This window comes from Seriola lalandi, unplaced genomic scaffold (genome assembly GCF_002814215.2).
Source record: "Seriola lalandi dorsalis isolate HSWRI2012SDOR001 ecotype SW California unplaced genomic scaffold, Sedor1 jcf7180002054901, whole genome shotgun sequence".
NCBI classification, from domain to species: domain Eukaryota; kingdom Metazoa; phylum Chordata; class Actinopteri; order Carangiformes; family Carangidae; genus Seriola; species Seriola lalandi.
In genome coordinates this window covers 5,732,932-5,751,044 of record NW_019525453.1, presented here as the reverse complement: position 1 = coordinate 5,751,044, position 18,113 = coordinate 5,732,932, and the positions used below count along the sequence as shown (strand labels likewise).

General features: G+C 40.9%; 1 protein-coding gene across 1 annotated transcript in view; it reads left to right on the top strand.

Annotated features, from left to right (window-relative positions):
- The first annotated feature begins 4,140 nt into the window (after nt 1-4,140).
- The window catches only part of snap25a (synaptosome associated protein 25a), a 36,501-nt gene continuing 22,528 nt past the window's right edge, over nt 4,141-18,113 (top strand). The window contains exon 1 of the mRNA XM_023430120.2: nt 4,141-4,308. The gene's annotated coding sequence lies outside the window, so the exon portion shown is untranslated. The remainder of the gene's footprint in view (nt 4,309-18,113) is intronic.

Below are 18,113 nucleotides of genomic sequence, written 5' to 3'. Positions count from 1 at the left end.
ACATTATCAGCAGGTCAACATCAAGGTCCTACATTATTATGTAACATTGTGGCCATGTATTGTGGAAGGGCCCTTTGGCAAATCTATATTTGAGACCTCTATTAGACAGATTTTAGTTTAATTATGTTTAACCATATTAACCATATTAACCAGACTAACTGACACACAGAAAGCTTGGGGCTAGTTAATATTACTGCAGCCAGGAGTACTATTTGGTATGTAGACATTGCACAATTGGTGGTTAGCGGGGGACCCAGCAGCTAGTTTTGCTCCGTTGACATTTAATGGACACGTAGTGCATGTATTTTTCTTTTTATACTATTTTTGTAATGAAACATCAGCAACTCAGTGTGATCGACCACAACTACATGAAAATAGTTTTGAAAGTCCAGCAACAAAATTGGATTTTAATGCACAATTAATTTTTTTGTATTTTCTTTTTTTCTTGTTATGTATTCTTCTATCACATAGACTTATTTGTATTATTTAAGAGCTGCGGTTGATCATCTTGACTTTCAGGGACAAGTTTTAGAGTCCTTGAATTATCTAAAGACTCTCTCAAAGACATTTCAACCTAGTGGTAAAACCTCTTCACTGAATACTTGTTATACTGTGGATTGAAAATCAAAGTATAAATTACAATGACTAAAACCATTTAAAAAACCACAATTAAACAACAAAATAATCAAAATAATCATTTTAAAGTTAATTTCATTTACACTCACTTTATTAGGAACACCATAAAACTGGGCAGTCCCTCCCTTTGCTCTCAACACAACCTGAGTTCTTTGTACCATTGATTCCACAAGATGTTGGAAACTGAGACACCACACATCCTAAAGGTGTTCTGCTGGATTCAGCTCTGGAGACAGAACTAAAGTTCACCGACCTCACTGTCATGTTCATGAACCAGTTTGAGACGATTTTTGCTCTGTGACATAGTGTATTATCCTTCTGGAAGTAACCATTAGAAGGTGGTAAATTGTGGACATAAAGGGATGCACATAGTCTGCAACAATACTCAGAAAGACTGTGGTGTTAAAACGCTGATTGATTGAAATTAAAGAGGCTGACAGGAGTGAAACCTGATGTGGTCTTCTGCTGTTGTAGCTCATCCACCTCAAGGTTTGACTTGTTTATGCTTTTCTGCTCACCACAGTTGTAAAGAGTGGTTATCTTAGTTACTGTAACCTTTCTCCAACCAGTGTAGCTGTTCTCCTCTGACCTTTCTCTTCAACCAGGTTTATGTCCACCGAGCTGCTGCTCACTGGATGGTTGTTTGTTTGTTTGTTTTTGGCTCCATTCTGAGTAAAACTTGTGTGTGAAAATCTCAGGAGATCAGCAGTTTCAGAAAAACTCAACCCAGCTCATCTGACACCAACAATAATGCCACAGTCAAAGTCAATGAGATCACATTTTGTCCCCATTCTGATGTTTGATGTGAACATTAACTGAAGCTCCTGACCTGTTTCTGCAGGATTTTATGCATTGCACTGCTGCAACATGATTGGCTGATTGGGTAATTGCAAGAATAAGCAGGTGCACAGGTATTCCTAATAAAGTGCTTAGTGATTGTACATGCCAGCTGGTTCTCCTGGCATTGACTTATCAAGCATAAAAAAATATTTACATTTTGCTCTTGGTTATGACTTATAGTGTTATCAAAGTCCATCACTGTGGCTAACAGTCTGTGCACATTCTCTTAACAGTGAAATAAATTGATGTATTGTCTGTTGCGTAGGTACCCATGCAGCCGCCTCGGGGACCCTTAGAGGGCCACGGACCTCTGTTTGGAAACCCCATCTACTCTAACCTGATCATGCATGGTTTCTCTTGCCTCCCTTCAAACAGAACCACAATTCTCCACTTCCATCTATTCCTAATTTGGTTTGTTGTACTCCTGTAATGTTGTTTTAGAGGAGAGTGAATGAATGAGAGACCTGTAGATTTATTCTCCACACACACACACACACACGCACGCGCACACAGACACAGAGGTCTGATCACACCTTGAACACAATACACTCACATGCTTCCCTCATAGACATAAATAGAGTGCACACTCACGTTCACACTCTCTTCTTTTCTTCTCCTCTGGCTTCCCTCGCCAAATGGATTTTTCATGCAGAGTTATCATTATCATTAATTTAGGAGACAGGTTCGCTTCAGAGCAATTGAAGACACATTTGTTACAGTGCCAAGCAGAGGCAGCTGCCGGAGGAGAAGAGAGAGGGGACATTCCCACTATGCAGAGTGCACATATGATCCAGTGTGGACGTGCTGAGAAAACATCAATCGAGCCCATTTTAGATGTTTCAGAAAGAAGCGGTATTCTGCACGAGGTCAGTCTGTCTGTTTGTTCTGAATAACTGACAGGGAAAATGTGACGAATGAGAGGTTTTGTTGATATATATATGGTCTGTAAAGCCCATTGAAACAGCCGTTAATGTCACAGAGGTACATAAAAATCATGACCTAAAAAGGTTTAAGTCCAAACGAGAAGGAAAACCTTAAAGGATAGGGCTGGTAGTATTCTATACTTTTGTTATTGTCAACTAATCCCATGTATTAATCCAACTATCAATACCTCCTGGCTCCTCTTTGTCTGTGGCTCTCAGCACCCAGTCTGTTGGCCCCTACTGAAAATGTAAACCTTCAAGTCACAGATATACTATACTTTGATTATTAAAAGAAGCTGCCACTCAATTCTTTTAATCATTTTTAGGACAACAGCAGAGCTACATGGCACAGAGGAATAAGCTATATCAGGCTTTGAATAAACACACTACTTATTACTAGTCTTTTCATGGGTTTGTTAATAATAAGAAAGAAATATCACCATCCTTATTGTTTAAAACTGTGGTAGTGAAGCATCTACCCATAGAAGAATCTGTACTTCACAACAGGCCTGTAAATATTTCTAATATATTCATCTTTGTCTAGAACCTTAAGAAATGTCTTCAAAGGTCATTAGAATTAGAATACAATATGCATGCTATATCATTTTCTTCCAGTTCCTGTGCTCACTGTAGCCATGGAGCTAGTCTTAAAGAAGGTCCCTATGTTGAAATCGGGTTTTATGCCCGTCATTACAACAGATGATGCCTAGCTTGAATGGTGCATATTCCTAAACTATTTGTGTTTCATCAAATTGCCACACAGCAAACCTGCAGGCTGCACCATTTAAGCTCGGCATCAACTGTTAGAATGAAGGGCATGAAACCAGATTTCAACATGGGGACCTTCTTTAAGACTGTCCTTCACAATCAGGTAGTAATACAGGACCCAACACTTTATTATGTCGGTATATATTGTGATTTAGTGGTGCACATTACCATGTTCCCAAACAATTAATCAAATTACCCAAAATCCATCACCACACCAATCCTTTGGGGAGCTGATGGGAGGTCTGGAGCTCTAGGCCAGTTGCCCACTTTGCCTGATTAGTAATCCATTCTTGGATACCACAGACACTGTCACATCAATCAATCAAATATGATTATTCATACTGGTGGGAAACATCTATGACGGGGCGTTAATTTAAAAATTTAGTGAAGATGTTCCCATTAAAATCCCACTGATACTGACCTTTGTGCACTGGTCACTTTTTACTGGAATATGGGTACATTTTATTCTGCTGCATAATGAACTCATACCTATGAAACTCTTAACAAATATCCTCTGAAAGAGATGTGTTGCAACTGGCAAGATCGAGATGCCTCAAACCAAGATGAACCCGCCATCAAGCTATGTCTACATTAATATTGCCTATATAAAAACTGATAATCATGAATAATGTACAATGGGGTCCAAAAGTGGCTGTATATCGTCTATATCTGCAGCCTACATGTAGACTGTAGCTTATATCCAGTCTATATGTAGGCTGCAGTATACCTACATGCCTTTTGGTGGGATGTGAAACATGCAACAGCAGCATTTCAAAAACATCTAAAATATTCAGTTGTTGTGTTGCTATCCGTGCAGCTGCCCATTATAACAAAGACTTTTTGAAGTCTCTCCCCCTTTCTCTCTTTCTCTCTCTCTCTCTCTCTCTCTCTCTCTCTCTCTCTCTCTCTCTGACAGATATCTATTAAAAGCTGCTGCTGCTGACGTCAAAAGTGTCCGCCATCTTTGACGAGAGCTGCACCGCTTTACCCCCATTGAAGAAGAAGTGAGGAGGACTCAGCCGACGCACAGTGCCTTTGCAGCATCGCAGTCATATACAGAGACAGACTGGTATCGGTTTGCTGTTGATATACGCAGACATTTCCTCCCATACTGACTGCGGGGCACCCACAACAGGCACAGGTAAGACTGAAGACCTTTTTACTTCATTTTCACCACTTCTATTTCTCGCTTTTTGCACATTGAAGCAGCAGATGTTTGTGTATTTGTGAAACGTGAGCAGTGGAGGTCTGTTTTCTCTCAGCCTGAATCCTTTTTGATGCAGTCGCCTATTAGATGCTTTTAGGGTTTCATCTTGTTTGGGATGATTTTCAGCTTTGTTAGTGGGTAAAGGAAGGAAGAAAGATAGAAGCCAATGGAGGCAATGCGTGACCTACCGGGTGATAAATCTCAAACGCGCAGTGGATTGCTGAGAGGATGGATGCGGTGCGCTATAATGCGTATGTTCACTGTGGGCGTTTTCGGTGTTTCAGCACCGTGGACAGCGGCAAGGAGGGAAAACACACGGAGGAGGTGAAATGGACATCTCAGCAGGTCCATTTAGTGTCCAAACACCGCATTGTAAAGAGGGTTAGGGGGTGTTGTATTTAGCCATAGTCTTCCTATCCATTTCGGAGGGGATCGCTCTCTTAAAAACCAGTGTCGTGGCTGAGTGAGAGCCTCATCTCCCGCCTCCAAGCTGCAGCAGCAGCAAGTAGACTGCTGATGTCGCAGCAACACGGTGAAACATGCATCACTGTCGCACACATGTCAGCCGGAGAAAAAAACACACACAACAAAAACAGCATCATCCCTGATTTGTGATCTGATTGAGGGAATGTCATGTAATAGTAAACTGCGCCATGGTGAGGTCGGTCGGTGGGAGGAGGATAGCCGATATAAACAGGGGGGAGGGGGTGGAGGGTGAAGCATGACCCAGCTCCATGAATGCGCCTCTTCATTTTATTTTTTATTATTTTTTTACGCAGTGGCTTTGCATCACAAGCGGCCAAATCCGCGCCACATTTAGCTATGTGACCGAGGCATGAAGAGAGTTCGAAAGTATCCCGGTGGTGTAAAGGTGGGCGGGGGTTTTTACAGGCGTGAGACGGGGGGAGAAGAGCGCCGGGGAGGACCGCGGTGAAACCCGCACTATGACACCCAACACCCCCGCCCCCTCTCATCTCCTCCTCCTCTTCCTCCACCTCAGCATCCCAAACCCATCCATCCAGCCAGTCGTCGCCGTAGCGACGCACAGAACTGTCAATGAGCTCCGCACGCGCTGTCTGTAGATCGCGCATGGCGCACAATGGCTGAGCTCTCCACAGGCGCAAGAGTGCCAGTTTGGTTTGCTAGATTTATCATGCAGGACATTCAGCTCCGTACACACTACATATAAAGCTATTAAGAGTATCATGTTGGTTCCTAATGTGACCTAGTTAGCTATGTGTGAAAAGCATACAGGAGCAGTCCAAACCGGGTTAGGATGAGGATAACGTGGTCGATATCTGCAGGTGTGAAGGATTTGGTGGCAAACAATAGTCAATGTGAGGATTCTGTGTGGTGAATTGACGTCGTGTGCTGCCAGTCACGCGTGGCGCACATTACCGTGGCTGCTGTGAGAGGTGTCCGAGCCTCGTGATTCAGACATAGAGACTTGATTGTTGGTCATCCTGGGGTTTGACGATGCGGCAGATCAGATGCTGAAGTCGTGTTGATCTCTGGCGCATCTGGAATTGTTTTATATCAGCACATGGGGGGTGGGCTGGCTTGCTGGCTGGCTGATGGTCACTGACAGATGCCTTCACTTGAGGGTTGATTTAGTGTTTGCCACATCACTGGATATCTTGCAATGGGCACTACAGCATGAATAGACCATTACATTTACCACAAGATGTACTCAGACCACATTCCTTCAGTGGGTCTGTGGGGATTCTTAATGACCTTATAATAACAGATTTGATTTTAAAGGCAGGGGGAAACAGAAATACGAGTTCATATAGAAGAAAGGAAGCAGTCTTTGAACACTGGCGGCCGTGTGTTCTTGACAATGGCAGATTATAGCCTACAGTATATAGAGAGCAAAGTAAGGATGCTCCAGTTGCCATGACCGCTATACCATATCGCATTATGCGGCTTGCACTATTTGGACTGCAGAGAGGGAGAGAGAGAGAGACAGAAACAGGGAGGGGGTGGTGGTGGTGGTGGGGGGGTGTCAGGCCTTTACTGCACACACTGAAAAGGGGGTTGCTCTCTGGATAAATGGTGACTCACAACACAATCACCATCCACTGATTGTTTCTTAGAAACACCCCGGCCGTTGTTCATTTGACGGGGGGGGGGGGCACTTTCACACATGCGCCTGTATTGTGCTGTTCTGAAGTGGAGCTAGAGCCTCCGTGATCGATGCTGGTGAATACTGAGCCGACTGGCTGCGCATTGCGTGTTTTGGCGCAGGTATATTTGTTTCTCTTTCTAGCAGCTCTTTTCTCCAGACTCAGGCTCTCAGCCTGGTTTGAAAGGCATTTAACAGGCCCAACTATTCACCTCATGTCTGCCCATGTACAAGCAACTACACATTTTATTCTCAGGCTACAGCCAGATAAACTCTCACTTCTCACTATCTTAAATGACATGAGTCATATTTGACAGGCTGACGGATCTCTGGCATTTCTCCAACCGTGTCTCTGCAGACTAGATGAGCTTCTGAAATGTTGACATATCAGACACCTTTAGTGGCCTATTGTTTCATATTTCACATTAGCAGTAATATGCAAGAAAAGGTGTTGCTTTTTCTTCATGTGGTGGATATTTCATTCAAAAGTAAGCGTCTTGTTTCACTCTACAAAGGTCAGGCGCATTATCACAAAAGGAGTTTACTTTCTGAGTCTGTATCTGCTTGAGGTACACATAGAGGAGCATTCGTACTTCTTAACTCAAGGGCATTAATAAAGTGCCCTTGAGCAAAGAACTAGGCCTGCTCCCTCCTTTGTAGAGTGATCTGGATTGGGAATGGGAACTAAAAGCCTACTGTGGTTGTTTCTCTCAGTTCAGGGTTTAGCTGCATGACAAACAAAATCATCCTCATGGATTCAGCTGAGCTTGTTATGCTGCTGTCGCATTTAGCAACTCTGAGATATCCTGAATGATTCCCTGTGGTGGTCGAATACGCTGCTGTTTCTCTCCTTTCTCTGAATAGTGAAGCCTGTTCTGGGTTCATCATCTAGAGCCGGAGGAGACATGACTGTTCTGTCTGAGTTTACAACAAGGAATTATGAGACATCGTGAAAGGGGTTATTTCGTTTTTAGGATATTTTATTTTGCGCTGAGCAAAGTCACTGTGTCCTGGAAAAGACAAATTTATCATCAAGACTTAAAAGTCTTTTCCTGAGTTTTGCCCAGTGGTCAGTAGATCCCAAGTGGTTGGGCTTCCTACTGTTTCTTTTCATTACAATCTCTACTTTATGGCTTTAGCTTTGAAAGGAAATGCTCAGATATTACACTTTAGCTACATAAGATAATATTTTACAAAGGTCTAAACATTACAAAGGAATTGTAAATAGACAAAAACTGTGAAACAGACGACAGAAACAGAGGCTTCTAGACAAAGAAGTTAATTAACGTTGCATTTTTTAAAAGTAAGACAAAGTGAGACATTTTTGGGAGGTGAGTTTATTCTCTGTCTATAAATATTAAGATAAGCCAATAGCCACCAGCCAGTTATCTTAGATTACCACAAAGAGTGAAAACAGGAATACTGTTAGTGTTTACTGTCCACACATAACAAACTCCACCAACTTGTACCTCTAAAGTTACGTATCTCGTAAGTACGTAACATAGCTGTAATTTTGTGGAAGTTATATAACCTGTGATACAGCATAACATATCCTCTGTAACACCAAAACGTGTTGCTTTTACTCTTCAGTTTTGGTATGGATTAAACAAACGAGATATAATGTGTTAATTAGTCAGCTTTAAAGGTGCTGGTAGGTGACTTTTGTTACCTTTGGACAGTGCTGATTCCCCCTGTTTCCAGTGTTTCATCTAAGCTAACCAGCTGCTGGGTGTAGCTTCATATTTAGCGTAAAGTCCTGGGAGTGGGATCCGTCTTCTCATTTGACTCTCAGTAAGAAAGTGAATAAGCATATTTCCCAAAACATCCCATTTCCCAAAAGTGCTTTAAAAGAAACAGGAAGGGGAAAGAATGTTTTCTTGCAAGTGAGTGTGACCTACTTGACAGCAATAGCCAAGCAGCAGAGAAAACGGCAAGTCAGGTTGAAAGGCAGCGTTGAGCTTTGTTTTTGTGTCCAGTCAGCCCGCATGGGACGGCCTCTCACTTTCTCAGAGGCACTCTGCATGTAAACAAAAACAGAGAAACAAAATGGCCGCTCCTGAGGCCTCGAGAGTGTGGCAATGCACAGAGAGAAAACGCAGTGGTGCATTTTTTCTCTCACCAAACCTCATCATGAAAACTTTCTTCTTTTCTTTCGACACAGCACTAATTTGCTGTTTTTATTAGTTGGTTAGTGGTTTTATTTTCCTTCAGTTATGCAGTCTTTTCAGGATTCGGGATGTCGTCTTTCAAAAATTGTCTTTTGTGTTTTTCTAAAACTTGTCAGGCTTTATGTAGGGTAGTTAAATGGTTATTAATGGAGATAGGTAGCTGATATGAGCAGCACACCTGTCATGAATCTTTTCATGTTCGAACAAAAGCATGACTTCTCTAAATTTAGTTTTATTTATCTTACCTCAGTTGTGCTCTCTAACAGAAGTGATGTGTTAAATATTGTCTCCCAAGTGACGCTCATGCTTTTGAAGCTTTTCTGGAACAGAAAATCAAAAAAAAAAATCCTCCACAATTTTACCTTTTAAAGGTACTTTTATGAGACAGCCACCGGTGAGGCCGATCCACCACGCTGTCAGGCACTGTCATCGTTCTGCCATCTGTCCCCTCTCCTGCTCTCTCAGGGTTAGATTATTATTCTTTTGATTAATGAAATGAATTTTAGGGAGAGAAAATTATTAGAAAAGAGAAGGAAAAGAGTGGGGCGGAGAGACAGAAGTTGGAAACACAGAACTTTCAAAATGAATAATTGCCAGGTTGATTCATTTGAAGAAAGTGTGCACACTCTCTATTGGAAAAATGGCATAAATGTTTCACACACAGATCATTGCTGGTATTATTCATATCCATGTGATAACCAGAAATCGGAAGAAGTCTTACTAACATATGCCCAGGAATAAATATAGGGTGTCAGATTTTGTTATGGCAAGCTGATACATACAATTACTTGTATGCGTGCGTGTGTAGCGTATGATGCAGCCTGCTTCAGTTTCACATTGATCTGTAGCTTCAATCATATCATTTTCACCACCAGCATTAGCCGTGGCTTCAGTAGTATTGTAAAGCATCTCTACATGACTAAAGCTTCCATTTCCAGAATAAAAGCATGTATAGACATCTTATCCCTGCATCAGTGGAGCACAAAGTCACCAATTTATCTGCTCGGGTCAACATGAATACGCCCTCTGCGCTCTACATTACATGGGTCAGGTTTGTGTGCTCAGGTGCAGGGACAATACGACTGAATCAGTCTTCTGCAAACACAACACTGTGTGGAGTGAGGAGATGGTTTTGATTCAAGGATCGGTGGCGTGTGGTGAATGTGGTGGGGTTTTTTTGGTGATATTGTTGCTGTAGGTCTGTCCGTCAGGCTGGGTAATTTATGATGCTGCAGTGCAGCTGACCACAGTTGTTGGTGCAGGTCAGCCTCTGCATCTGCACTGCTTTTACATAAACCTTAAACAGTCTGGTATGTGTTAGATAGTTAACATTCAGAGGATGTTTGATCTTATATTTTTAACTCTAGCAAACAGTACACACGCACTATTACTGCTTGAAGTTCAGTATGAAGACAGCGTGCATTATAGGGCAAAATGGCAAGCATGGTTCGATGTATTATGTATTATACATCTGGTTTTACTTAGTAATGAATTTGTTTTTACGCAGTCTCCACACAGGCTATCAAACCTGTCAGTGTTTCTCATGTTTATAGTAAATTTTAACATATTTTGGTTGTGCTGGTTGGAATGAATCCATAATGTGTTGACATGAACGTCCATGTGTATATAATGTCTTAAAATGCCTTGTGAGCAGAACAGAGTATCAGTATGATTGATTCTTTCAGACTGATCAGCACTGGAGGTCAACATTGCAGCGTTTACTGTAGGAATTAATATGACAGTATTCTACTGATTCTACTATGATAGTTCACTGAATATCCTTGGGTTAAATGATAAATGGGCTGCAAGTAGATAGATAGTGCTTCTCTAGTCTTAACAGCTCCTCAAAGAGCTTTACAGCACCTGTTCTTTACATAGCATTTCTCTCTTACACACACGTTCACACACCGATGGAACATCATCGGGGGCAATTTATTGTTAAGTAACTTGCCCACGGACACTATGACACACAGACTGGAGGAGCCGGGGATCGAACCGCAGCCCCTCCAATTAGTGGACGACCGACTCTCCCTCCTGGGCTGCATTGTAGAATGTTCTTTACGGACTTGGATTCTGCAAACTGGACCAAGCAATTAACTGATTTTTACCAATGATATATTTTTGCTGCATATAAATAGCGTTATCATTAAAAATATTAAAAAATAAATAAAAAGTCAAAAAGAACAGAAGCAACAGAGGTGTAATTTGATATTTTTAAATTTCTAATTACCTGAGTGCAACTAATTGCTTTTTAATGTCTTTGTTTTTATGACTTCTCAAATACTTAACAGGCTCTTATGTGACACTGAAGTGGCCAGGCTACTGGGGCCCTTGACCATGAATGAAGTAGGGAATCATTTAAAAAAAAAACAAAAAAACTGAATGTGTCCTGTTGAACTGGAAAATAAATCACTGGGGTTCCCTATTTGGATTTGTTTTGCTGGAGTCTCGTGTCATAACCCCCCAGTGTACAAATATGCTCCATGGCAAAAACCTGTGAGTCATCAAAGTCATCAACATTGATCAAGGTGTTACAGTTTGATGGTTTGTTACTGTTGCATCGCTAAAGCGTCAGGAATTGTGCCTTTTCACTCTGCGGTTTACTTGAACGTCTCCTGCCTGAGACTCCGTCAAACCCGCAGATATAAAAAGGACATCTGCTGCATTTTTCACCCGGAGAGCCTTCACATCGCTCTCCCCTGACATTTATTAGGTTGTAAAACACGAGAGGTTGTGCTCCTAATTCCAAACCGGGCTGTGGTGCCCTGTTCAGAAATTGCTTGGTTGATCTAATGTTCATCTGCGCCACCAACCCCCTACCCCCATCTGAACCCCTCCCTACATCCCTGTCATGTTTGGCTTGTCAAACGTCTCCATGGCCCTCTAGAAGCCAAAACGTCATAGCTACATGTTAATAACTGTGGCTCTGAGTGGACACATGATGAAACCCCTCTCATACACAGAAACCACAGAGGTGACTGTGAGCACGGGGCTGAAGGGCGTTGGCAGGGCTCATACTTGCTGTGGTGTGCTGTGCATACTGAATTATGGCCTTATTTTATTCTCTTTTTCATCCTTGTACGTGTGAGCTCTGTGCTCCTCATCTTCCTACAGTAGCTTCAAATAAACACATCAGTCTGCACCACTGAGATTCTCTTGTCTTGTCTACCCGTGTATTGTCCTCACTGCTCTGCTCTCCACTTGTTCCCAAGGAGCAGGGAGCTGGCTGATAAGGAGCCATGCAGCTCAGCACCGGTGAGGAGGGATGGGGAGTAAATCACCCGACTTGCCCTTGTCTTCACCCTCAGACTATCTGGTCTCTATTAGCGAATGCAGCCGCAATGCCTCCTCCAAGAAACAATAAATAGGATGATGACATTGTTTACGGCAGTTTTTACATTAACATACACTCAGGTCATCGTGTGGCTATCCCTGAAGCTGTTTAGAACGAGTGGTCACTCTGGAAAGAGAGAGTGTATGAGTGTAGGTGTGTGACTGGAATATCAAGTGAGTAACTTCCCATCAACATCTCGTCATGTAGTTTGGGGCCAACACTTCCAGAAAGCTGTAAACTGTAAGTTTCAGCATCCCAGAACAGCAGTCACTCCCCATACTGATGACAAACTAATAAACCCAAGGACCATGTTGACTGCCAGCAGCTCCTTAAACACTGTAGAAACCACAATGCACACTTCCAACGGTAATTTCCCAAAGTAGCATCCTTTGTCTGCTTTTCTCTACTGTAAATAGCTTAGTAAGCTGCCATGGGCAGGGATCAGATATGTCTTGTTGGATTTAAATATGTGTTGTATAACATGCCTTGTGGGATATTGTGAACAGATTATGTTTGAATGTTCGTATCTCTATACATAGAGGACACAGTAAATGGGATCTTCACCAACCCAGTGGTTGTGGCTTTTCTGGTGATCACAGAAAGTCATACATTAGGGAATGTATTCATACATATCTCAATACTCTAAAGCTGACTCTGCTGCCTAGCGTAACAAACGGCGTTGACATTTCATCCCATTTCCCAATGTTGATGATACTCCAAACAAAACATCACTAATAAAACATAACGTTTCAGGCAAATGTAGTTATTCTGTATTCAAACTGTTAGGACAACATGGTCTGCAGTCTCACAGCAAGGACTCATGATTACTGCTCAACCTGAGCCACTTCCTACAGTTTATGTAGGATAATTTTAAAAGACAGTATATTATAAAAATGTATATTGCTCTGACCACATTGTAGCTATTTCTTTTTGCTTGCTGTAAATGCATTTTACATAAGATATGTATGTGCAAATGGATATATATGTGATTTTATATGGTCTTTTTAATCGGTGGTGGAGTTTTTACATCGTTTTTGTAATATACTGTTCCTTTTAGGAATGCTAATTAATATTTTCATTATCTATTCATTTTTAAATTATTTTCTCAAATAATAAATTTGTCCATAAAATATCAGAAAATCGTAGAAAGAAAGCCCCCACAATTTCCTATCATATCAAAATGTTTGATATGTTTTGTCTGACAGTCCAACATCCTATTCATTCAAATATAATAGAAGTTAAAGAAAATTATAAAATATTCAGATATAAAAAGCTAGAACCATTGAATTTTGTTTAAACTCTGAGAATAAGTAACTACCTGTAAATAAGCAAGCAAGTGTATCTAACTACTAAGTGACTACAACCATGCTAGCGGTGCTTCAAGCTAACTTAAGTATGCTAACATGGTCACAGTGACAGTGCTAACATGCTGATGTGTAGCAGGCATAACATTTAGCATGTTCACCATTTGAATTTAGTCTATTAGCATGCTTCCATTTGCTAACATTTGACTGACCCTATAAATCCATGTCGGTAGCTTGGCTAACATGACTAAAAGTGGCTAAAAATCATCAAGTACTTCCTCACTAATGTTGTGTTGATGAAGTGTTAGACACCTTTAGCTTCTTTACTCTTCTGTAGCTCACCTTCACTTCATCTCTGTAAAGTCATAACAGGAGATTTTGAAGCGCTATCCTGTCTGAAGCAGTTAGCTTGCACTGTTATGATCCTCTACCTCCTGCTCTTCAGCCATGTGTTTCTGAGATGTAAATGGTTACACTGGGGCCAGATGAATAAGTGATGGGGTTTTGGACTCCTCAGGTCAATAATGCAGGGCAGGCCACCGGGTTGTCGCTTCAGCACTTAATGCTAGCTCCCCTGTGGGGAGAGAGATGCAGCTGTAGTGACACTTGGGCTTGTTGAGTAATGTTGCTGGTATTATTCAGGCTCGCTGTGGTTCCTGGAAGGGCAGCGTCATCTTTTTGTCGTGGTTATATGTGATTAAACTTACAAACAAGAAAGGCCTCTGGTTACAAGAAACATTTTAGGGTACAGAATTATTTATTGTTCTTTCAAGTTGCAAAATGGCTGCTGGAATTTTTACAGCATTAGATATCATTTTACATTAATAGTGTCATGTGTAGCTAAATGACTGAGTTTAAAAAGGAACGCCCACTCGATCCATTACAGTTCAGTGCATTTGTTACTACAGTCCTCTGTAAGGAGCGATAACAGCCGCACCAAGTAAAGCACTATAGTAACCTTAACAATTAAGTCGTTTAAAGCAACAAGATTTATTTTTACAAGGGTAATTCATATTTCATATTAATTCATACTAATCTTTTATCAGTTACTATGCTAACTGTATGCACATGGCTAGTTTGAAACTGCCAGGCCTGAAGATGACCTTTATTTTCAGATATTATAGTTTGAACACAGTGTTAATGTTAATCTAGCCCTGAATTTGAGAGATATTTTAAAAATGTATCTGTAACAATCACACTCGAGTGATGTTTCACAATTATCAATGTGTTGTGTGACATACAACCCCTCATTTCCATCAAAGATAATACATTCAAGAGATAGAAGATAGAAAAGAAAGATGTTTGATAACAAACACGGAGAATCTGAAGCTAAAACTGGAAAGCAAACAAAATGGCAGCCACGCACACACACATTCATACACATTTAGAGCCAGAGAAGAAAAACACACATCCAACTCTGTGCATGAAAGAGTGAAAAACAAAGATCTATTGTGTCTCTTGCCACAAGGCGCAACAAAGCTCTGCAGTATCTCACCCACATGGCGATATTCTGTCTTCATATCTATATGTCTGACTTGGTCAGACTAAAATAAGCCATTAAAAGGTTTGTTTTGTAGCAACAATAGCACAAAATTAACAGAGGTAGCCTCAATTTTGTTGACCTTTTCTTATAAATTACATTGTAAAAAGGAAAAAGGAGCAATACTATTCAGCATTATGTAACACATTTACTGAATTGTTTTCGATCATATTCTGTAGTGCAATGCAGTTATTTGGCAATCTTAATGTGAGATTGAGTCAGATTCTTATGGACACAGTGTGTGGTTTGTGGTTGGAGGTGTGGTCCAGTCCAAGTTTTACAGAGGAAAAGAGGAAGAAAAAAGACAAGATGTAAAAAACGGACGGAGGAGATGAGAGATATTAAAGGCAAGAGAGGGGAGGAAAAGAAATGAGAGAGTGTTGTGGTGAGGTGGAGCAGCTGGTGGGGGCTGGTAATATTCTCCAGGTAGAATGTGATTGGACAGGGTATGAAATATGCCATCCTCCAGGAGGGGGTGTGTGGGGAATGGAAATAAGGGCATCTTCATATCCTTCGTTATTGTTCCCATGGTGATTACACTGAAGTGTCACTCCTGAGGTAGTAAACAGGGTGATGGATGGATGGATGGATGGATAGATGGATGAATGGATGTTCTATTAATCATTATGTTTTTGCCACACCGAGTGTAGCACAGTACATAAATTCAGGTATTACCCATATTTTATTGCTCAACCAATTATTCCAAATACTGCTGATGGATGTGCAGCGTTCGGCCTTTTTCCAGTAATTGCCTTGAAACCTGTGATAACTGCCACTTAAGTCATGTATCACAGCACCTTTTCTAGTGCCATAAATTAAATCATGCTGCTAATCAACAAACCTCCCTCTGCCACTGTCCTCACGGCAACATGGATGTAATAAAGTGTGTGTATATGCCTGCATGCACGGAATAGTAGGTACTTAGATAGATTTGTGTGTTTAGTGCACCCTGCTGCAGCCCAGTTGTGTGATTTTAATAACTTTGAGCATATTTTTTTTTCCTTTGAGCTTTCCTGTTCTTTATTACCTTCCTGTTTAATTCAGGACAAAGGTCACAGTGCTTACCATTTCCTGCCATAAATGTCAACATCAGAGTAACACACGATGACAAGGTGACAAAAACTCAAGGGGCAAAGGGGGTATGGGTGTGTGTCAACACACAGCGTCAACGACACACAATGGTTCATTTGTTTAAAATGAACAAAGGAGATATACAGTATATGGTGACTGTTGATTTCCTCCACATTTTTCCCCAAATCCTGTGTGTTAACAAATGGAACGAGGACTTTTTGAGGCAGCTGTGTGCCAGATGTTTGGTGATGTTACACTGTGTTAATTACCTAAATGATTCAGTCAGTGTCTGTAGCATTCCTTTCACTGACAGATGGGAAGCAGTATGCAGGACATTAGTCTGTTTGGGATTACACATAACTGGATTACTGTTAAAATTAAGTAATGTAGTTTCATAAACAAAGCAGTTACTTATTTGAGTGGGCAGCGTAGTTGTTCCTAATTACCACCACTTTATAGCACATTACGTTAGTATAACTTTGCAAACTTGAATCTGTTGCAGCTTTAGTTTGCACAACCATATTATATTAAGTGTTATGATTAATATTTTACGTGCACACTAGAGGCCCTCCTTCAATCAGATTAAGGATTCCTGATTTGTCCAGTCAGAATTTTATTATCCTTGCCCAAAGTGCTGACAGACAAGAGCACTTTCTGTGAGTGATTAAAAATTAAGTATTTCTCAGATGGGCTGCCCAACATTTAATCAGATGGGAATCTCCAGACAAATGAGTTTCCTTTGAGAGAGAGCGTTTCATGCCTGACAGGGCGGCCCGCTGGTTAAAGATTCTCATAATTTAAAGGTCACCAGTTTGGTTCTTGTAATGGTATCTCTCAAAGACATTTAACTCTTTCAGGTGGCCTCTACCTGCTCTGTCTCTGCATCAGTTTATGAATACCTTGTCATTGCTTTACGGGATCAGTGATAGTTGGTCTGGAGAAAAGGTCAGAATTAGTACAACACCTCATTTTTTACCTTTTGGGTGATGATCAGCCAGAATCAGTTAGTTCAAACACCTATTTCTTCATTCATTTGATTGACACTAATTGTTGACTTAGTAGAAGAGCGCCATGTGATTTTACACTGGACATGAACACAGAGCTTCCTGTCAGTGCATAAAAACAAATTTACAAGAGGAGAGATGATTTTTACAATTTTATCACAGACATCTGGAGTTAACCAAATGGACAAATTATCTCCTTGATTGCATTTACTTACGTTCAAAATACAGAAGTGGCAACAATAGATATAAAAACCATCGATATATTATCAATACAATTTGCCAAATCCCAGAAACAAATTAAAATCAATTAAAAATCGTTAATAATAAACAAAAAACAACGTAGTTTTGCCAGTAGCTTTTGGCTATATCCTGTTTTCTTCTTCATGGTCATTCACTATAGGTGGCTGTGGGATACAGTTGAAAGCTCCATTAAGTGTTAAGTAAGTGAGTTTTAATCAAATCCCTTTTAATCTACATGTTACTCCTCATTTCTGTTATTATGAACGACTCTTCTCACTGCTCTGGCACAACTAATTATATTACATTATCTGTCTTTACCCATTTCTTACTCAGGGCTCTTCTAATTTTTGCGGTTTACCAGTCTACATGCTCTGATGAACGTTAATATAATCTGACCTCAAAATCATGCAGACAGATGAATGCATTGATTATAAAAACTTTTCTTACATAGCACCTACTCCACCATTATTTTGTATCTATCCTGATGATGAACTTGGTCGGGTGTTGGAGCAGGCAGTGCTGAGGGCAGCTAAGATGCGAAATGTGAAGCTTGTAATTGAGACGTATAAAGTAAAAGGTCAGCGTGGCCTGTTAAAACTTAATTGCCTGAATTTAGTTACGTAACTGGAAAGGCAGGCGACGATGCCCTCTCTTCCTTCAGCGAGTTGTTCTGATGCGTTTTTCGACTCGGTTCAGACATTAGGCGCTGCACAGTCCAGTCTGAGGTTTATATAACCCAACATGGCCGCTGCTTTTGTGAAGCGATGCAGGAGAGCGAGAGGAAAAAAGAGAGAGGGAGAGGACTGGAAGAGATCAGAGCAGGGAGAGATGGAGTAAACATGATGCATAAATATACGTGTTTCTGATTCAACATACAAATTGTATCTGCAAAATAATGGAAGGATCTATATAAACTGCCCACTAAAAAATGTAATAATAAAAAGGAGCAGGGC